Raw genomic sequence first — 17,975 nt, forward strand, 5'->3', positions numbered from 1 at the left:
TTCGGCGTTTCTCGAACTCTCGTCTCTCGTCCAACCTTGAAATCGGGTGGAAGAATACGCGTTTGGAATATTTAGGATTCTAGCCAAAGCTAGCAACTGTGACGGTATAATCCGGCAACGTGCGGCAATTTAATGTGCAATTTAAATTTTTGCCTGCTTTGCATGAAAGCGCGCGCGCGCGTGTTAATTTTTTCGACTTTTAAACAGATGGATAAGTACATAGATATTGTTTTGCGTTGTAAATCTTTGGTTATGGAGATTGAATTTTTTTTTCTCTCTTTCTCTTTCTCTCTCTCGGGCATTGTTCTTGCGACGAGGTTACATTTGAGAATGTTTTATTGGTTGGAGAACGGTGTTGTACGAGGTCGGTCAAGGTCGTTTCAGTACTTCTCGTGTTTTTCTTTTCCCCCCCCCCCCCCTCTTCTTTATTGGCCAACTTGGAAATTTTTTTTTGGAAATCTCATCGTGTCGTTCTTTAATATTTTCATAGGTTTTTTTATATTTGGAAAAGCTGGCTAGACTTCGATATGAATTATCCATGATACTTGACGATAATTCCGAATATCGAAATTATAGGATTTTTGTTATTTAATTTATACACCAAAATATACTTCAAATATTGGTTACTAATGAATCGAGTATCGGTTTAATCCTTGATTCGAGATCAATACGAGTCAAGAATATTTTCAGACCGAGTTGTGTAACCATTTAAGAACAATTTTACTTGATTTATAATACTCGATTCATAAAACATCGATACATAATCGAAATGTGAAAAAGAGCGAGGGATATCTCTTCGCTTATTTCCATACAAAATGTCACATAGATACGTTTAAGAAGATTAATGGAATAATTATAAACTCGGTGATAAACAACTGTCTTGATGAAAAAGAAGCAATTCATTTATATTTTTACAGATATAAATTAATTTCTATAAATATATTTATACCGTAAAATGTCGCAAAATTTTACACACGAATAAGAAATAAAAAAAAAAAAAAGAAAAAACGTTTATTCCTTAGAATTTCGATTTATCTTCTTGCTGAGGGTGTATATCATTTCTAAAAATGATATCCATGATATTCTTATTTTTTTATTTTTTTTTTTTTTTCACTCCTTCGCACAACGTCAAGATTGAAAAAAATTTTTCCTCAGAACTCAAATTCTACTCTATTCCTCCTCGCCCTAATATTTTTCTTCCAGAAGAAAATGACGATCGCCCAGTAATAATTCCTTTGTCTCGAGTCGCGGTCGAGGGATGCGCGTCTCGAATGGCAAACAGAAGGACAAAGAGTACGTGGAGAGTTGCATAAATTAGCGGGGGAGGGCAGAGGGGGGATGGTCGTTCGAGCCTCCGGGGGTGGAAAGAAATGAATTACGCCTCTCAGCGGCGCGTTTCGTTGCGACTGGGCCGCGTTTATATGCTCGAATGTCTGCCGGTATTTCTTCTTCACGAAAATAACGCGCGGTATTTATAGGCGTGTTTTTATGTGAAAAGCTAAGTGCTAGTCGTAAAGTTACATCAAGAAGCCGTGCACCGTGTATCAACCTCTCCGCCAGATTTCGTTTTCTTCGACCCGTGCAAAATACAATCAACCCTCCTACAACACGAAAACGATCCACGAAACATACATTTTCATATTAGCATGGCTCATCGAACTTGCATGTTTCCATTACAATATCGTTTTTCTAACGACACTTTCAACATTGGTTTTGATAGAGAATTGACTTTGAATAAATATCTTTGCGTGGTAAATAAAAATTGCACGTTTTCGTATCATCGTGTGATCGCGAGTACCGTTAATTGATAGGCTAATCGGCGACATCGGCGTATCGTTTAATGGATACGTCGTTGGCGAAGTTTATTTTGCGAACGCTCGCTCGCTTCGTATCTTTGAGAAACTGGTTCCCTGTTATCGTTCCTGTTCGCGCGGTAAATACTCTGTCATTTGTGGTGGCGATTTCAGATCATTTCCTCGACGGTGGCAATTAACCGCGGTTCGAGGAAAGCGGTGTGTACGGTGAACGCGTGGATAACGAGTGTCCAGTGGTGTTTTCTCGAATCGATAACGAGGCTTCGAGAAATCGATGTCGCGAAACGTTGTTTCAAAGGGTTATTTCTTTTTTTTTCTTCTTCTTTTTTCTTTAAGGTTTTTTACCTGGGAAAACAAGAGAAGGATCGATCGAAAGACGTGACGCGAATAATTATACGCGAATTTATCTTCTCGATAAAAGTGTATACGAATGTTTTTAAGAATTTTGTTATAAATATTGTATTGACGAAATTATACGAATTTAATATATAAAATTTTCTCCTTTGACGTTTAATTTAAAATAGGAAAACGCATGATCCACGTGGAGTATGCATACCTTTCCACGTAATAAATGGATTTAGTTCGCTCTTAATTATCCATCGTGTATTTACGATTAATTAATACTTAAAATTAACTGTAAACAATTAAACGCCATTTTATGACAAATTGTAAAATCGCATAAGTAAATTGCATCGCTTTCCTCTACATCGAACTACCCTAAATAACAAAAATAATAAAAAACTAGCCTCATCATTGATCAAAAATCGATATTCTTGATCCTCTCGATCTCGAGCCGAAAACAGGACCGCTCTCAATTATCACTTATACCCCGCGAATCGCATCGCAACCCTCGTGACATTTTCCACGGATCGTTAACCGATGAGCGGAGAACGATGCATACAACGATTCGTAGTAATTGAGGCTGGTCACTCGAGTCGATCTCTCTCTCTCTCTCTCTCTCTTTCTCTCTGTGTACTCTCGAGCCTTTCCCCCTCCCCTTCCCTTCGTCCAAACCATTATTCGCCTATCCCGCTAATACGGACCACGTGTTTTGAATAGCGCTGCCAGAAGACGAAGGGGGACGGTTCGAGCACGTGCACCGTTCCTCCGACCTTCGACATCCTTTCTCTCCTCCCCCTCCTTCCGTTTCCTCAACCACCTATGGCTGGCCATTAGCCTTTCCACGTCAAACAACCGTTCTGACCGTTTATACACGCGCACTTGTTCCACGATTTCGCGCACGCTTGCCTCCCTGCGACCTGCGTTGCCAAACGCAGATGATAATTGGGATGTTACGATTTATAAAATATAATCCGGGAGTAGTTAAGCTTTTTAAAACTAGAGATTTAAGTTTAAATTTCTTTAATTACTCGAGATAAAAGAAGGAAAAGAGACGAGATTCTCGAGATTCTTCATTCGTTCAACAAATTTTCATCCAACCTTGCCCGATCACCAATGAATTTCAAGCCAAGGTGATCGAGGTGTATATATATATATATACATATAATTATACGGAATATTTAGAAAACTGTCGCGAAGAGTCGCAATTAAACGAGCGGGGGACGAGCGGCAATTTCTCGTTTGAAAGGGAAGATGGGGAGGGAGGGAGGGAGGGAGAAACGTTAAAAGGAGGCCGCGCAACGTTGTAACATTGAACCTTGCCGGTCGATTTCGCAAGAGGGATTTCACATTCGGATGCCCGGGGCGCGCATCCTCGACCTTTATCTACGAAAAGTCGAAGACAGCTGTAAAGGCAGGGGAGGAGGGAGGAGGTCGAGGGAATGATTCCTATAGAAACGTTAATAATAATAATCATAATAATTCCCTTCTCTTTTCACCGATGTCTGTTCGACGCGGCCTTTTCATTCCGGGGCCATGAATGGGCCGAACGAGTTGAGCCACATCCTCCTCCTCCTCCTCCTCCTCCTCGCTTCTCCCCCTTTTTCCAACCTCCATCGCCATCTCTCCCGACAAGGAAGGCATCCACGGGATGCTAGACTGCAAGACCAATTGTACCCCCTCGGCCACCAACCGATCTAGGAGCTCACGTATGAAAAGAGCCCCCGAGTTTCTCTATCTTCTCCCCTCCTCCTCCTCCTCTTCTTCTTCTTCCTATCGTCCCTCTTTCTCGAGTGGCTTCCGCCTTTCTTGGAAATTTCGTGCTAGGAGAAATGCCTTCCTCCCCTCTTTCTCGCGCCCTCCTTTCGATCCAATTTTATCGCGATATTCCGCTTTCAAACGCTCCAACGCTACGCGCGAGAAAGAGAGAGAGAGTCAAGAGCGTTATAGCGTTTCGCGCGCGTGTTTGTTGGTTCTGGCGTTACGATTGGCGGTAGGGTGAGTGATGGAGTTGGATGTTGTTTGGTCAGTGTTCGGGTGTTGCGTGAAGATGTTTGATGTAGTAAGTAGGATTGTTTGATGGGCAGGGGAAGAGGGGAATGGGGGAGTGATTGAAAGGCTTTTTCGGGGAGGAATAATCGTGGACGTTAAAGGGCGTTGAGAATTGGAAATTGTTGGAAAGTTAAATGAGGGAAATTGGACGAAAGTAAGTCGGTTTTCTAAAAAATGGATTTCCAAAAAGAAAAAGATGTCGCTTGCGATTACATCTCGTTACTACGATCGTGAAAATTGCGTCGAGAAACGGTACAATTTTCCTTTATATTCTAGCGTGTCTCTAATGCGTGAGTAAGGACAGCACAATCGGTCGCGGAAATCAAGAATTTCTTGAATTCAAAGAAACTAAAGTCGTTCGAGGAATTGTGCAAGCACCGTGTAACTTGAGCAAAAGAATGTCAACAGGTCTTGCGCGCTTATCTGTTGAAGAAAAGGAAAAAAATCTCCTCAAGGAGTACTACCTCTTTAATCAACCCGATGACGCGTTATAGAACCTTAAACTCGTTTCCATCTATCAACAAGCATCGTGTTATTGATTTATACGATTCTCTTTTTTTGCGAATAAAATGTCTGAAAATCCAATAAATGTCGTTCTACAAAATTATATTATCCATTCAAATTGTTCCATACGATATTTTCAAATTCTATATGCAATCTAATTATCAAGTGATCAAAGTACCGCGAATATTTACATTCAAATAAATCTCGCGTCTAATCTACGCTTATATAGATATATAGCAATGCAGGAATTCGAGTAGTAAATCTGGCTGGCAAAAAGCGGCAAGTTCAGGTTCTACACGGACTGGATAAGGATATCCTAGAGATGCAAATTCAAATCCTCTATAAGATAATGACAAACTTTCACTAACTTTCTTGCTTCGAATGCGCGCAGAAATCACTTCGCGAATCGTAGGACGATAACGACAATCTAATCCGTAATAATCTTTCCACCCAAATTAAAATAAGCAAAGTAAAATCGTAACAAAAAAATCCAAATCGTGGTCAAAAACAACGAAACGAAACGATCGAATCCTAGTGGATTCCAATCTACGTCGAATCCGCGCGAGTTCGCGGCCCTGGAAAAATCCAAATCCAGAAATTCCCTCTTAACTCCCCATCCCCCGAACCTGAGAAATCAATCGAATAGTAATAACGTCACCGCGAGGAGGAACGAAATCCGCGGCGTGGCGGCTGGCACACGTGGTTTGATTCACGAGGCCGAGGGAAAAGAGGCCTCGAAAGGGTACATAAGAGGCAGCGATGCGAGCCGTGGCCGGGAAAAGGAGGAAGAGGAGGAGGCCTCGTATAAAAAGACCCGCTTCTCGAATTCGCCCTCCGCCAACCTCTCTCTCTCTCTCTCTCTCTCCATCCATCCGTGTTTGCGATGCACCAGTCGGTTTCGTTGCACGCCGTTGCACGCCGTTCCTATCCTATGGATATTCGCGCACGCGAATGTCTGCCGCGGAGAAAGAGGGCTTCTGCCGATATCGTTCGCGTATTATACCCGAGAAGCGGCTCTCTCTCTCTCTCTTCTCTCTCTTTACACACGTGTATATACACCAACTGTGGGCACACACATCGGGTAATCCGATCAAATGGCAAAGTGGATCGGAACAAAAAGAGGAAAGGAGAGAGAAAAGAAGCGAAAAAAGAGGAGGTGAAAAAAAGACGATGATCCGTATATCGCTGGCCCGTCGAATATTCAATATGGGCCGGAAGGGGAGGGGAGGGGGGCATGCCCGAATAACCACGTATCCCGCGCGCCAAGGTATATTCGTACCGTGTTACGGTTGAAAGGCGTATCCGGGGAATCCTTTGCGCCGCGGGACGTGAATACGGTCGCGTGCGCGCTCGCACGCGAGACCCGCGCTGGACCCGATACAGAGAGGCCGACAACCCTCTCCGATTGGTCTGCGCCTATACCCCTCCCCCTCGATCCAAGAGTCACATTGACGCGGATAATTATACCGCGCGCGCTCTCTTTCCACCCGCAGGGGTGGAAGGCTTCCTCCATCTCTCGTCGAGGGATTTCGAGGGTTTCCTAATTGCGAAATCGGCAGGATCGCGATTGTTGCGCCGTTGTATCGGGCGCAGAAAATGGATGAATGGGCGGCGAGGTAGGATGGGGTGAGTCGAGGCGTTGTTGTTTCGCGGAATCTATGTACTTGGTCGAGTTGGATGGATATCCTTGCCGGGGAGTTTCGCTTTGATGTGGTCGGCTTTTGTTTCTTGTCGACTTTGTTTATTGTCGATTTACCGTGGATTTTACGTGGATTTGGAAACGCTGTTTGGGTATACTGTTTCGAGATGATCCAGGGAGAGGTGGTTGATTATTGCGAATGCATATGCCATTGAATCATATGGCGTGGAACGGCTAGGTGTTGTTTCGCCTGAACGTCGAATTGGACGAACGTCGATTTACGAGGATTTTACGGATTTATAAGTTTTCGCTTAAATTTGCAATGTAAATAGTTTTTTCTTTTTTTCTTATAATAATATATAATCGGTTTAACACGTTTCAAATACAATTTTATCCTGGAATAATATGAGAAGTAATAATTTGCATGTTGTTACACTCTATTTGCCACGACTGGTAGACTTGTCTTGAAACCAAGTCGATTACTGTGCAGCTCGATCGCAATCAAAAAAAAAATCCTTCCCTCTTTTAATCTTTGTATATATATGTTTGTTATATTATCAAAGATAAATCCAGCTCACAACGACGTATATATATATATATATATATATATATATATATATATATATATTCTACGAAATCGAAAACATACGTCCCATTCAAACACCTTCCTACTCTCTGATTAAATAAATTTCACCTGGAACAAATTTACGCAGCAAGATTCAAGTAAAGCCTAAGCGATCCGTGGTAACAAATTAATCGAACAGCAACGAGGGCGAGGCAACGGAGCATTTTCATTAATGATCCTTCTCTCTCTCTCTCTCTCTTTCTCTTTCTCCCTCTCTTTCTTCTCGACACACACCTCCTTTCGATCTACGCGGGGAGACTCGATTAGCCCGTCTCACAGTGGCAATAAAGATTTCAAACGATTTATCCTCGACGTTAATAAAATCGTTGTAGGTAGGATAATTAATCGAGCTATCCGTGGCCATTAATAACTCGAATTATTTCTTCTCTCTCTCCCTCGATTCTTTTTTTTTTTTTTTTTTTTTTCGTCTCTACATCCAGCGTGGAGTACTTTTCTTAAAGAACGACCGTTCTTTCGTCGTGATAGAGCGATAATAAAGATTGCGCAACATCGATCCGAGGGAAAACGATATCGAAAGGTCAGTTAAGTTTCTTTTTTATCGAAGGCAATTAAGTTTGAAAAGGTGTTCCCGCGTCGATACCCTCTTTGAAAATTCCCCGGTTACGGACAACGTTGTAGAATTTCTTCCCTTCCTCCCTCCTGTTAAATGTCAGTGCCGCGCACCTGCCGTTAATCGTCTCGAGTCGATTCCAATACGATTCGCGCTCATAAACGGCCGACCACGATCTTCTCGCGACGGAATATCTATGATCTCGGGTCAATCGTTGGCTCAGGATGGGACGCGGCGCGTTTTTTGGAGGATAAAAGTACAATCTCTTGATATCCATTTGCGCGTATTCGTTTCGATCTGATTTGGTTTTGCGTGTCATTGACTGAAATATCAATTGCGAATTAATGAAATTTTCGTGCGAACTTGTATCGATGGATCTTATCGACGTAGATCCTTTCTCTACATTTAATTTATCTTACATCTGTATAAAAAAAGAGTGAATTGAAGATACACAGCAGGAAAAAATTTTCCTTTTCCGTTTTCAGAATTTATTGTACGATACATAAAGAATGTATTATCGCAAAATTAATGTGATATTTATGTTAATCGACTTCTTCCTATATATATATATATAAAAAATATTATTTCCACAAACGCGCGTTCTTCTCGGCTAGATTCGAAAGGAAAAGATTAATTCGATATTGATTCGTAGTTAATTCGGTCGTGAGCAAGAATCGGAACAGAAGCTACTAGGTGAAAGTGATTGACGTGGATCGAGATTGATAGACATCTTTGCGCGGGGATTTCCGCGCTGCATTAACATGAGAAAGCTCTAAGCGAATTTGCATTCGATGCGAAAGGAGAAGCAAAAAAAAAAAAAAGGAAGAAGATACTTGTTCTTCGATTGCACGCCGTTCATCGATTTATACATCTTGCAAAGACGCGTGTAAGACCTTTCGCCACAACAAATCCAAAGGACAGTTCGTTCCATCCACGGGAATTTCTTCTTGGTGTTTAAAAACCGATAGCAACCTCTTCGTCGAATATGGGGTGTTGAAATCGGGGGGAGGGAAAAAGAAGAGGGAAAGGAAAGGGCGGTGGAACGAGACAGACACGTAGCACGTTCAGAGTAGCAGGAAGACTAGCTGCTGCTACGTTTTTTGTCGTCGTCGAAAAGGGCGTCGAGATGGCTATTTTCTCTCTCTCTCTCTCTCTCTCTTCTTTCTTTCGTCGAGGCGGCGCATTTAAGAAAGCGGCCCACCCTCCCCCTCGCCTTTCTCTCGTTTCCTTTCGATCTCTCCCCCCTCCTTTCATCGCGGATACGTCTCCTCCCCCTTCCCCTGCTCGTTGACGGGATCGAGGAAGGCGCGAACCGCAGCGAGGGTGGACGACGAGGAGCGTGTTTGTCAATAGCCTGTTAATGCGCTAAGCCATTAATCATTGCGGCCGCTCGCTCCTGTCACCGCGAGAACCTCGACGCCGCCCCTCCTCCCTCCCCTCGTGGCAACGTCCTGGTAGGAAACTGCGAAGAAGAGGTGCGCCTCACCCTCGGATCCGGACGCGTCGTGAGAGCGAAACTGTGCTCGCCCGTGTTCTTTCCTCGGCCGAACACCGTCCCACCGCTCTTTCAAAACATCGCTCGGATTAAACGCCTCGCCGCTTACCATCCTGCGTTCCGTAATTAATTATTGGCGGCGGCTACCTTCGAATCCGATGGATTTTCACCATTGGCAACGGAGAGGTTGGAGCAGAGAATTCGAATCCTATTCTCCTTTTTTTTTTTTTAATAGGTGGATTGGATTTTCGATTAGCTTTAGCTTAGGAAATAAATAATCGATCGTTTCGCGATACGAATTCGTCGGTTGTGATCACTTTTATTGAATCGGGGACGAGCACGCTTTCACTTTCGAAATAAAACGAGTGATTAATATTTATTTACTTTATTTAATTATTGCAGAAAAATTCGTGGAATCGATCACGAGATCCATCGAAAAGATCGGTGGAAAAGCGCGTAATAATATATTCCAGACACGGGTGCGGAAATTCGCTCTCTGAAATAACCGCGCGTTTGCGGGCGCGCGCGTGTAGACGATGATCGGGCCCGTGTCTACTACTACGACGAAGACAAAGCTAGAGAGAGTGGAGTGGCAGGGTGGGAGAGGCGCGCGAGAGAGAGAGAGAGGAACCCGACTATTTATAGCGTTCTATTCGTTTCGGGTGGGTTTCGGTGGCCGTAAGGGATCTGGCATGATGGAAGGCATTATTATGGTAAACCAACGGACGGCGCTTCGTTTATTATCTTCGAGTTTATTGTGCTTCCGTGGCCGATTAACTCGTCTAGTCTCGAGATCGGAACCGCTCGTGATCCCGCGTTTACACACACCGCCTTTCTCTAGCCTTTTGATCTTGTCCCTAGTCGCGTCTCCTCTCGTCCACCTCTAGATCGAGACGAGCTACACGCGCGTGTGTACATTGTGCGAGATAGCGTCCCTTATTTATTTGCAACTTGTATCTATGTAAACTTAAATTTCGTATAATTTACACTCTTAACCTAGTCGATCGTTGAAGAGAGGAAAATTCTTGAATCTTGTACAATCGATATCCTCAAGATACCAGAATCTTCGAATTATTCTGCAAATCGATGTGCAAACCTCTCCCTTCCTCGAAACTTGCTCGTACGCCCCAACCAGACTCCTCCCAAGCATCGAATCCTTCGATTCCCCGTAAACCCGTGTCCGAGAAACAAAAAAAAAAAAAAAAGAAGAAAACAACGAAGAACAAACATCCTACTAACGTTTCCCCTGCCCGTTCCTCTTCACTTCAAACGGTGTCTCGCGCGGGATGAGTTTGCGGAGCGAAAACGAGCGGGATCGCCACAAAGGCGGCGATTCAGGCTCGGATCGACCTCTTCCTTCGACGGAGGGCGCGCGTTCGACAAACTGCTTATTGTTTTTCACGATGATCCACGCTAGCCTGATCCACGAAACGTTCGTACGTTTGCGAAGAAGGAACGTCCGGAGGACGAGAGCCGAGACGATAATAATAGCCGCGGATACGGGGGAGGAGAGCATGAATCTCGTCGAGGGACGAACGGGCCGGTACTCGGCTCGCCTTTATGAAATATCCTCGCCATTCTTTCCGCACTGACTCACCGGCGGCCCGCCGGCTTCATTCATGAGCATCACGCCGCGGAGAACAGTGATCCGCACTGTGCCGCTTTAATTGCGCGTGCACACGCGCGCGTGTGTCGGTAGCGGATACGGCGTTTTTATCGTGCCAACGAACCGATATTTCTTTTGTCTCGGAAAATTTCTTGCAATCTTTTTCTCTTTTTCTTCCTCCTTTTCTTTTTCTTTTTTTTTTTTTTTTTTTTTTTAGGGCCGATTGTATTGTATCACGGATTTGTTCGGTTGGGAAATTTCTTGGAATTTTTCTTTTTTTTTTTTTTTTCGTCGCGCACATATTCGAGCAACTTGTGACGAGAAATCAGCGTCTTCGAATCGGTTAGGGTTCTAGTGTGATGATGTTCCTACGGAATATGGGAATGCAATTGTATTAGAATTAACGAGAAAGATTAACGAGAAGATCTTACGTTACTTCGTAAAAAAGAATTCCACGCGTTAATTGCGAAAAGAAACGTGGATATATAAATCTGTAAATCTCGAAACAGTTGTTTCTTTTTTTCTCAGATATGCCTGTTAGACGCAGTCCACGTTATCAAATATTGGGTTTAGAATGATATGTATACACGTATACATTGGCATTTAAATGATGTTTGAATAGATACTGTTTAATTACGATTACTGGCATTAATATATATATATAGTAGTATATATACGTACCTATTGATTGATCAATGAGGACCTATTGCGTAATTTCAATCCTTTGAATTTCCCCTTGATATATCCGAGATTATTGTAAATATCGCTTCGAACCAACTTTGAATCGACAAGTCAAAATTTTTGTCACGATACGTTGCTTTCTAATACCCTGAAAAAAAGAAGAAACAGAAAAAAGGAGAAGAAAATTATTCTTAAATAAAGAATCCGCTCGATCGATTCTTTCCTAATTACTCGTTGCAATATCGATCGAAAAAGCGATTTTTCCAATCCCTGCGCGCAATGACGTAAATAAAACGCGTATTATCTGGGATAATGGTCGAGCGTCACGGCCAGATAGACGCAGCGTTACAAGAGGACCATCGAGATAAATTCCTTCTACATTCCAACCTCGTATCTCGTAATTTCGGCGAGACGCCATTGTCTGGCCAGAGAAAACGAACAGCAATCATATATAAAAAAGACGACTTCAGAATCGGTAGCGCAAAAAGTTTCTTCAGGGATCGATTCAGATTAATCTCTCATTTCAAAAGAAGAAAGGATACGTTTTCTTTTTCTCTATTCGAAAACTGCGCGCCGTGAACATCTTCCAATTATACCGAACGAATATTTAACCCGCTCGTAAGATTAAATCATAAGTCCAGAGGCTTGTAATGGACGTTTCAAGATGTCTCTCGTGGAACGTCTGCACAAAGTGCCCGTACTATGCTCGAGAAGAAGCGCGCATCTTCTGTTTTGCATCTCGCATTCCGCGAGACCCGTTTTATCTAGCATATGGTCCCGCCGCCGTTGGGACACCGATGTTATTAATAAACGAACAATAAAATCCGCCACTTCAGTATCTAACCCGCGAAAGCGGCGTTTCACTGTCGCTCGAGAGAGAGAGAGAGAGAGATCGGCGACGCGGCCGGCCTGTGAGAACGGATGCGTACGATCGAACAAAGGGTCCAGTCTCCGCACGATCTGATTTTCTGTAAGCGCTACTCTGCGCCGCTGTTCGCTTCGTGTGTCACGATTAAACGAGCCATTGAAGTAGGGGAATGCGTGGCGGCGAAACAATGATACGCATGCACTTCGAGAAGAGTGGAACAGAAGGTTCTTTGCTCTCTCGAACTCGGTGAGAAAGAGAGAGATTTGTTGTCCGTCCTCTGGATATTCGATATTCCTCTGGCGTTGTCGTCCTCTTTGCACGCTGAGTCGAGGAAAGTGGCGAGTGGAGAACACGCGAGGAAAAATACAGAGTTGGAGATTTAGAGGGGAGTAAGAAAATCGAAGGAGAAAATTTATTTGCGAATAATGAGGTGTAATGAGGTGCCGTTGGATACGATACGTTAACGTTGGGAATAAATGATTTATTCGAAGTCCGATTGTGTTATTGTGCAAGAAAAATTGCATATGATAATCGTCAGGAAGGAAGGAGGAGGGAGAGGTAAGAAGGAAAAATAAATAAATAAATAAAAATTAGATAAGAATTCGAATATGTTGATCAATCGCATTATAATATCATTTATCGTCGACACAGGTGCTGGTTTCAGAAGAAACATTCAGCCTTGCATACATGTATATTATCGAACTTCTTATTCTAATAACTCAACGTCACGCGTATTCCGATTTCCAAGCGAATCTCACATGACAGATCGAATCGGGAGCTTACCTCGAACCAGTTTCTAAACACACTTCCCTACATCTATCCGCGATTTCATCAATGATCAAAGAATGATAGCAAGCGAATGACAAAAAAAAAAAGAAAAAAAAAAGAAAGAAAAGAGGAGAAAAATTCTAATAGATGCATATAAACTCTTCTCTCGCGTCCAAAATATACACTTTCGCGAAATTCTGTAACGAAGATTAAGAAAAAAAGAGAGAATAATCCTTAACGAGACAATCCGTATTTTAAACGAGCACTCTCGCCTAATGCGAAACACACGCGACACCGTGGTCGTTGTACTCCAATTAATCCGCTCCGTTCCAGATTCCTTGGAGGCTGGCCGCGTGGTATCTTACGAAATTGCTGTCAATCAAGCGTCAGGTAGTACAACACGCGCCCACCCGATCTCACACCACGCGAATCTCCCGAGTAAGTGATCGATCATCGGCCTTCGAGGGCCGCCAGTCTCTTTTCCGCGATAATGCAGGCGGTCGTGGTCCGCGGGTTGCAGCTATGCAACGCCCACGCGTGCACTCGTCCACCATGAACGCGATTACTACGCTTCGATCTTTATACTTTTCCATCGTCCGTCACCTCGGCGAAATTTCATTTCGCTCGCTGCAGATAAAAAATTTCTTCTTCCTTCTACTTTTAAATTACAAACAGGCGGTAAATTTATCGACAAATTGTAAAACTTTTTCAAATCAGTAGATTTTCATCTCGTTAAATTCCGTTCAAAATGAATATATCGTACGTATAACGAAGGTGGACGCGATGGAGACAACGACGATGAAACGATAGAGGTCCAAAGAAAAGCGTCCGACAAAGGTTACTATTTATAATCAGCGGGACTCGGATCACCGGATGGATGGTCCGGGCGGGGGTGATGCTTGCGCGAAGAAGAAGGCAGGCAGAAACGCAGGGCGTAATAGGAAGAGCACGACTCTCCTCTCTCGACAAGAAGACGACTACGACGACTACGAAGAAGAAGAAGAAGCAAGGTGAAAAAAAGAAAGATTAGAAACGATCCGGCCGGTCACGCGCGGCAACAGCGATATATTAATAATGGGAGCAACAAAGCGGCAAGGAAGAAGAATAAGGGACACCGATGGTGAAAAAAAAAGGAGAGAGAAATAGAATAGAATAAAATAAAATGGGATAAAACAAACGACATAGAGGGGGACTCTCTCAACGTACTCCCCCCCTCCTTCGCTCTCTTTCGGTTCCTGTTCTAAATTCGTCGCAGGCCTCCGTTGCAACCGTTTCGCTTAAGGCTAACGGTCCGTTCCTTCTCTTTCTCTCTCTTTCTCTCTCACTCCCTTCCTCTCACTCCTCGAGATTCCTCTGAACGTGTCCTCTCCTCCTCCTCCTCCTCCTCCTTCTCCGTCGTTGGGATCGCGGCAGAGCCTCGGCGACTCTCATTCATTGAGAACAGCACCAGCGGAGGACGCTAGAGAGAATCCGGCCGAAGAAGGGACGAAGCCGAAGGTGGCCGGACAGAGCGAGACGGAGAGGAGATTACGGGGCCCGAGAGGAAGAGAGAGAGAGAGAGAGAAGGCCGGAAACGGTCGCGAGCCAATGTTCATTCACAAGCGGCCACGACTTGTCGGCCGCCCGTCTTCTTCTTGGTCCTCTTCTTCCTCTTCTTCTTCTTCATCATCGTCATCCACCTCCTCCTCTTCTTCCATCGTTGCACTCCACGGTTCTCCTTCTGCCTGAGTCGTGGTTTTCGTGCTGGTCGTCGTCGACGTCCGGAGCAAAACGTCCCGACGCCACCGCCGCCGCCGACGCCGTTGTCGTCGTCGTCGTCGTCGTCGTCGTCGTTGTCCTCGTCGTCGTGCATAAATCTCGCCCCCTCTCGCTTCTACACCCACTATACAAGTTGGAGGATGCACACCGAACCCTCATTGTTCTTGTCTTCTGCCCGCTCCCGGTTACCGGAATAGAAATGCTATCCCACCGCCTTGGTTAATACGCGTAACGATCGCCCACCCGTCCTCCTCCACGGCGAAACGAATCGTTGCGGAGGATGGTCTAAAACGCAAAACAACGGCCTCGCCTCGATTTCGTTTCCGAGAGGAAATTTAGAGCGCGTTTCCGCTTGAGACAAGTTCGCGCCTGCCACTTTGCCCAGCCTTATTGCGGTGATAATGTCGTCTGGAAGGGAATGGACGTCTTTGTCTGGGGCTGGGAATGATGAACGGGGATCGGCAACGACGAGAGGGGATTAAAATTGGATTGTTGGTGGCCTGTTGATTTATCGCGGACCGGTCGTGTTCCAGACGTGTTGATATCGTGAGAGACGTGGATACGTAACGTATCTGTACACGCGGATAGATAGGTGCAATTTTTATCCTTTTGTTTGTCGTATGGTTGCGTTGGATATCGAGCGAGGAGGGGAAAATCTTAAAACGGAGAAATGGAATTGTGAGTATTTTTAAACGATGTAAATCGTTTAATATTCGGGATATGGGTAATTTGATCGAATTAGCAAGATTTTGCTTATTTATATATTCTCGATTTTCATGTTACAATATTTCGAAAACAAGTATTAATCATGAAACGAATTATAAAGGATAGGCATGAATACTTTCAAATACGCCTTAATTCTGGCAATGAGTTCGCGGAGGCTGGCAATCATTTATCGCGTCGAGTTGTCATCGACGTGAATAATTTTCGAATAAAGTGGATATTTGTTCCACAGACAAAAATTCATGCAAGAGGATACAAAATTTGCAAACGAACAAATATAATTCCTCACTCGCGGAAAGAATATCGTACGAAAATTTTAACAGCCTCACAACAATGATATTTCGAACGAGTTAGAAAATTATTATTCGATCGAATTATTTGCGAGCTACTTTTATTTTCATTTCTAAAATTTGAAGAAGATAGCAATCGTCACACTTCATCATCCTCTCCTTTGGAACGCCAGTTGGCTGACCACTAACTGCATCTAATCTACTTAATATGTTTGCGAAGCGTTACATAGAAATAGAAACCTATTTCTCTTTTTTCTGTCGTTTTATTTATTGGAAAAATTCTCAAAAAAAAAAAAAAAAAAATCCAAAATATCGCGTCCCACGATATCCATTATCTCTCACTACTCAAAATAAATATTATTCGCGCAATCTAAAAATAAGAATCTTAGGAAGAATCTGTTTTCACGATGAAAGAATTTTCAACGAATATTCGATTTAATGAACAGAAGATAAATATAAGAGAGCTGCATTCCTTGGTGTCCATTTCTCCGTTGAACGACGATATAGGTTTCCTTGATGGCCACGCATCGTCCGCTAATCGCAATAAAAATCTCAATTAGATACGTAGAACCGCGTCGCGGAGCATATAAAACGTTCGCGCGCTCCCATCAGAAAAAGATATTTCACGTCGTAAAACGGTTGTCGTGGTAATTAAGTAGGTGGCGCAATCCGGTAAAACGACGATATTCACGTGCAATATCGCAGCACGGAAATAGCAGAGCCTCCATTTAGTAAGTGGAACAGGAAACGGCGATTCTTCCCGGGTTCGGGAAATCGGTTCAAAATCCGCGTTTCCAACGAAAATCGACAAAACGGATGTATTCTTCTCTACTCTTCGAACGAGTTTCCTCGCCAAGCAGCGTTATGAGAGGATCCATCCAGCAACGATTAAGAATTTATTCCCAATTAAAAACCCACGAATAATCCTTCTTCTTCTACTTCTTCTTCTTACGACGTTTTTGCCCGTCTTGCGTGACCGCTCCACCGCCATCACGCGAGAAAAAAAAACACCATTAGCGTAAAAAAAAAGAAAAAGAAAAAAATAGAGTCGGCCCGCTCTTTCACTCACGAGGGAACCGCGTGTATGCGCGTCTCGAGTGCGGCGTTCAGCGCTCTGAATCGGGATAATGTTCGCAAAACGGTTCGAGGACCGCATTTTGGAGGGGGGAGGAGGCGAGTGTGCAGGTAGTGCCCCTGCGGAGGAAAAAGCGCATCGCGGTGTTTTGTGGCCTTCGATAAAAAGGGTGCATCCACGAAGTGGACGACGAACCTTGGTTCTCTTGCACGTGCACGTAGAACGTACAGAGAAAGAGAGAGAGAGAGAGAGAGAGAGAGAGAGAGCAGAGACGGGAGAAAACGCGTAGCATCGCGCGCGAGATTCGCCAATATTTGCAGGGAACGTGTGTGTGCGTTCTCGTGCACACGCGTGTACGTGGCCGCGTTCTGTTTAGCGTGACGGTGGGGGTTGGTAAGGGGCGCAAGTCAAGGGTGCATTGGTGCGGAGGACGAGCAGCAGCTAAGAGAAGGGGAGGGGGGAATGGGTTTTGCGGAGGACATGAAAGGGATGCGCGCCGACGCCATTCTCGTCCATTCCTCTCGCCGCGGTAGGAACAGCGAGGGTGGCACGAGGAGGAGGGTGGGGGAGGGATGGGCGCTCTACGATCTCCTCCGACATGGAACGAGCGGTACATACGAAGAAGAGGGGTGGAGAGGGAGGTGAGGTGTATGTATAATACCTGTGCGTGCGCGATGGAGACGAGACAGGATATTCTATCTGACACGACGAAGGTAAATGCAAGCTGGAGAGGGAGAGGAGAGGATCGAACGAGACTCGGCTGAAACTGAGCGGCGGTGGCGGCGGCGAGAGAACCAAGGAACCCCTCTCTCGCCGTGCTTCTCCTCTTCCTCACGCACGTAGGCTTTGAGCTCGAGGATTTCGTGGACGCGGATTCGAATTGTGGATTTCGGAGGGAATAGACGGGGGAAAATTGATAGATTTTTTTTTTTTTATCGTCGAAGGAGAAGGAGAAGGAGGAGGATTTGAAATTGGCGAAATCGAGATTTTGGATTTTTCTGAAAGTTTTGCCGATTCCTTATTCTCGTCCAGAGGTAGTTAATATCTAAAGTAGATCAATCTTCTACATTACTGCATGTTAATCAACGTCTCGAGAAACAGTAGAATAGAAATAGAATCTTAGTTTTAGAATAAATTGATCCAATTTATTAATCGTACAACTAATTG

General features: G+C 44.2%; 1 protein-coding gene across 3 annotated transcripts in view; it reads left to right on the forward strand.

The window, feature by feature from the left end:
- The window catches only part of Sox102F (transcription factor Sox102F), a 210,686-nt gene that overhangs the window by 105,991 nt on the left and 86,720 nt on the right, over positions 1 to 17,975 (forward strand). The window lies entirely within an intron of this gene.

This window comes from Apis florea, unplaced genomic scaffold (genome assembly GCF_048593485.1).
Source record: "Apis florea isolate Af1SG1 unplaced genomic scaffold, ASM4859348v1 contig_3203_pilon, whole genome shotgun sequence".
Lineage (NCBI taxonomy): Eukaryota > Metazoa > Arthropoda > Insecta > Hymenoptera > Apidae > Apis > Apis florea.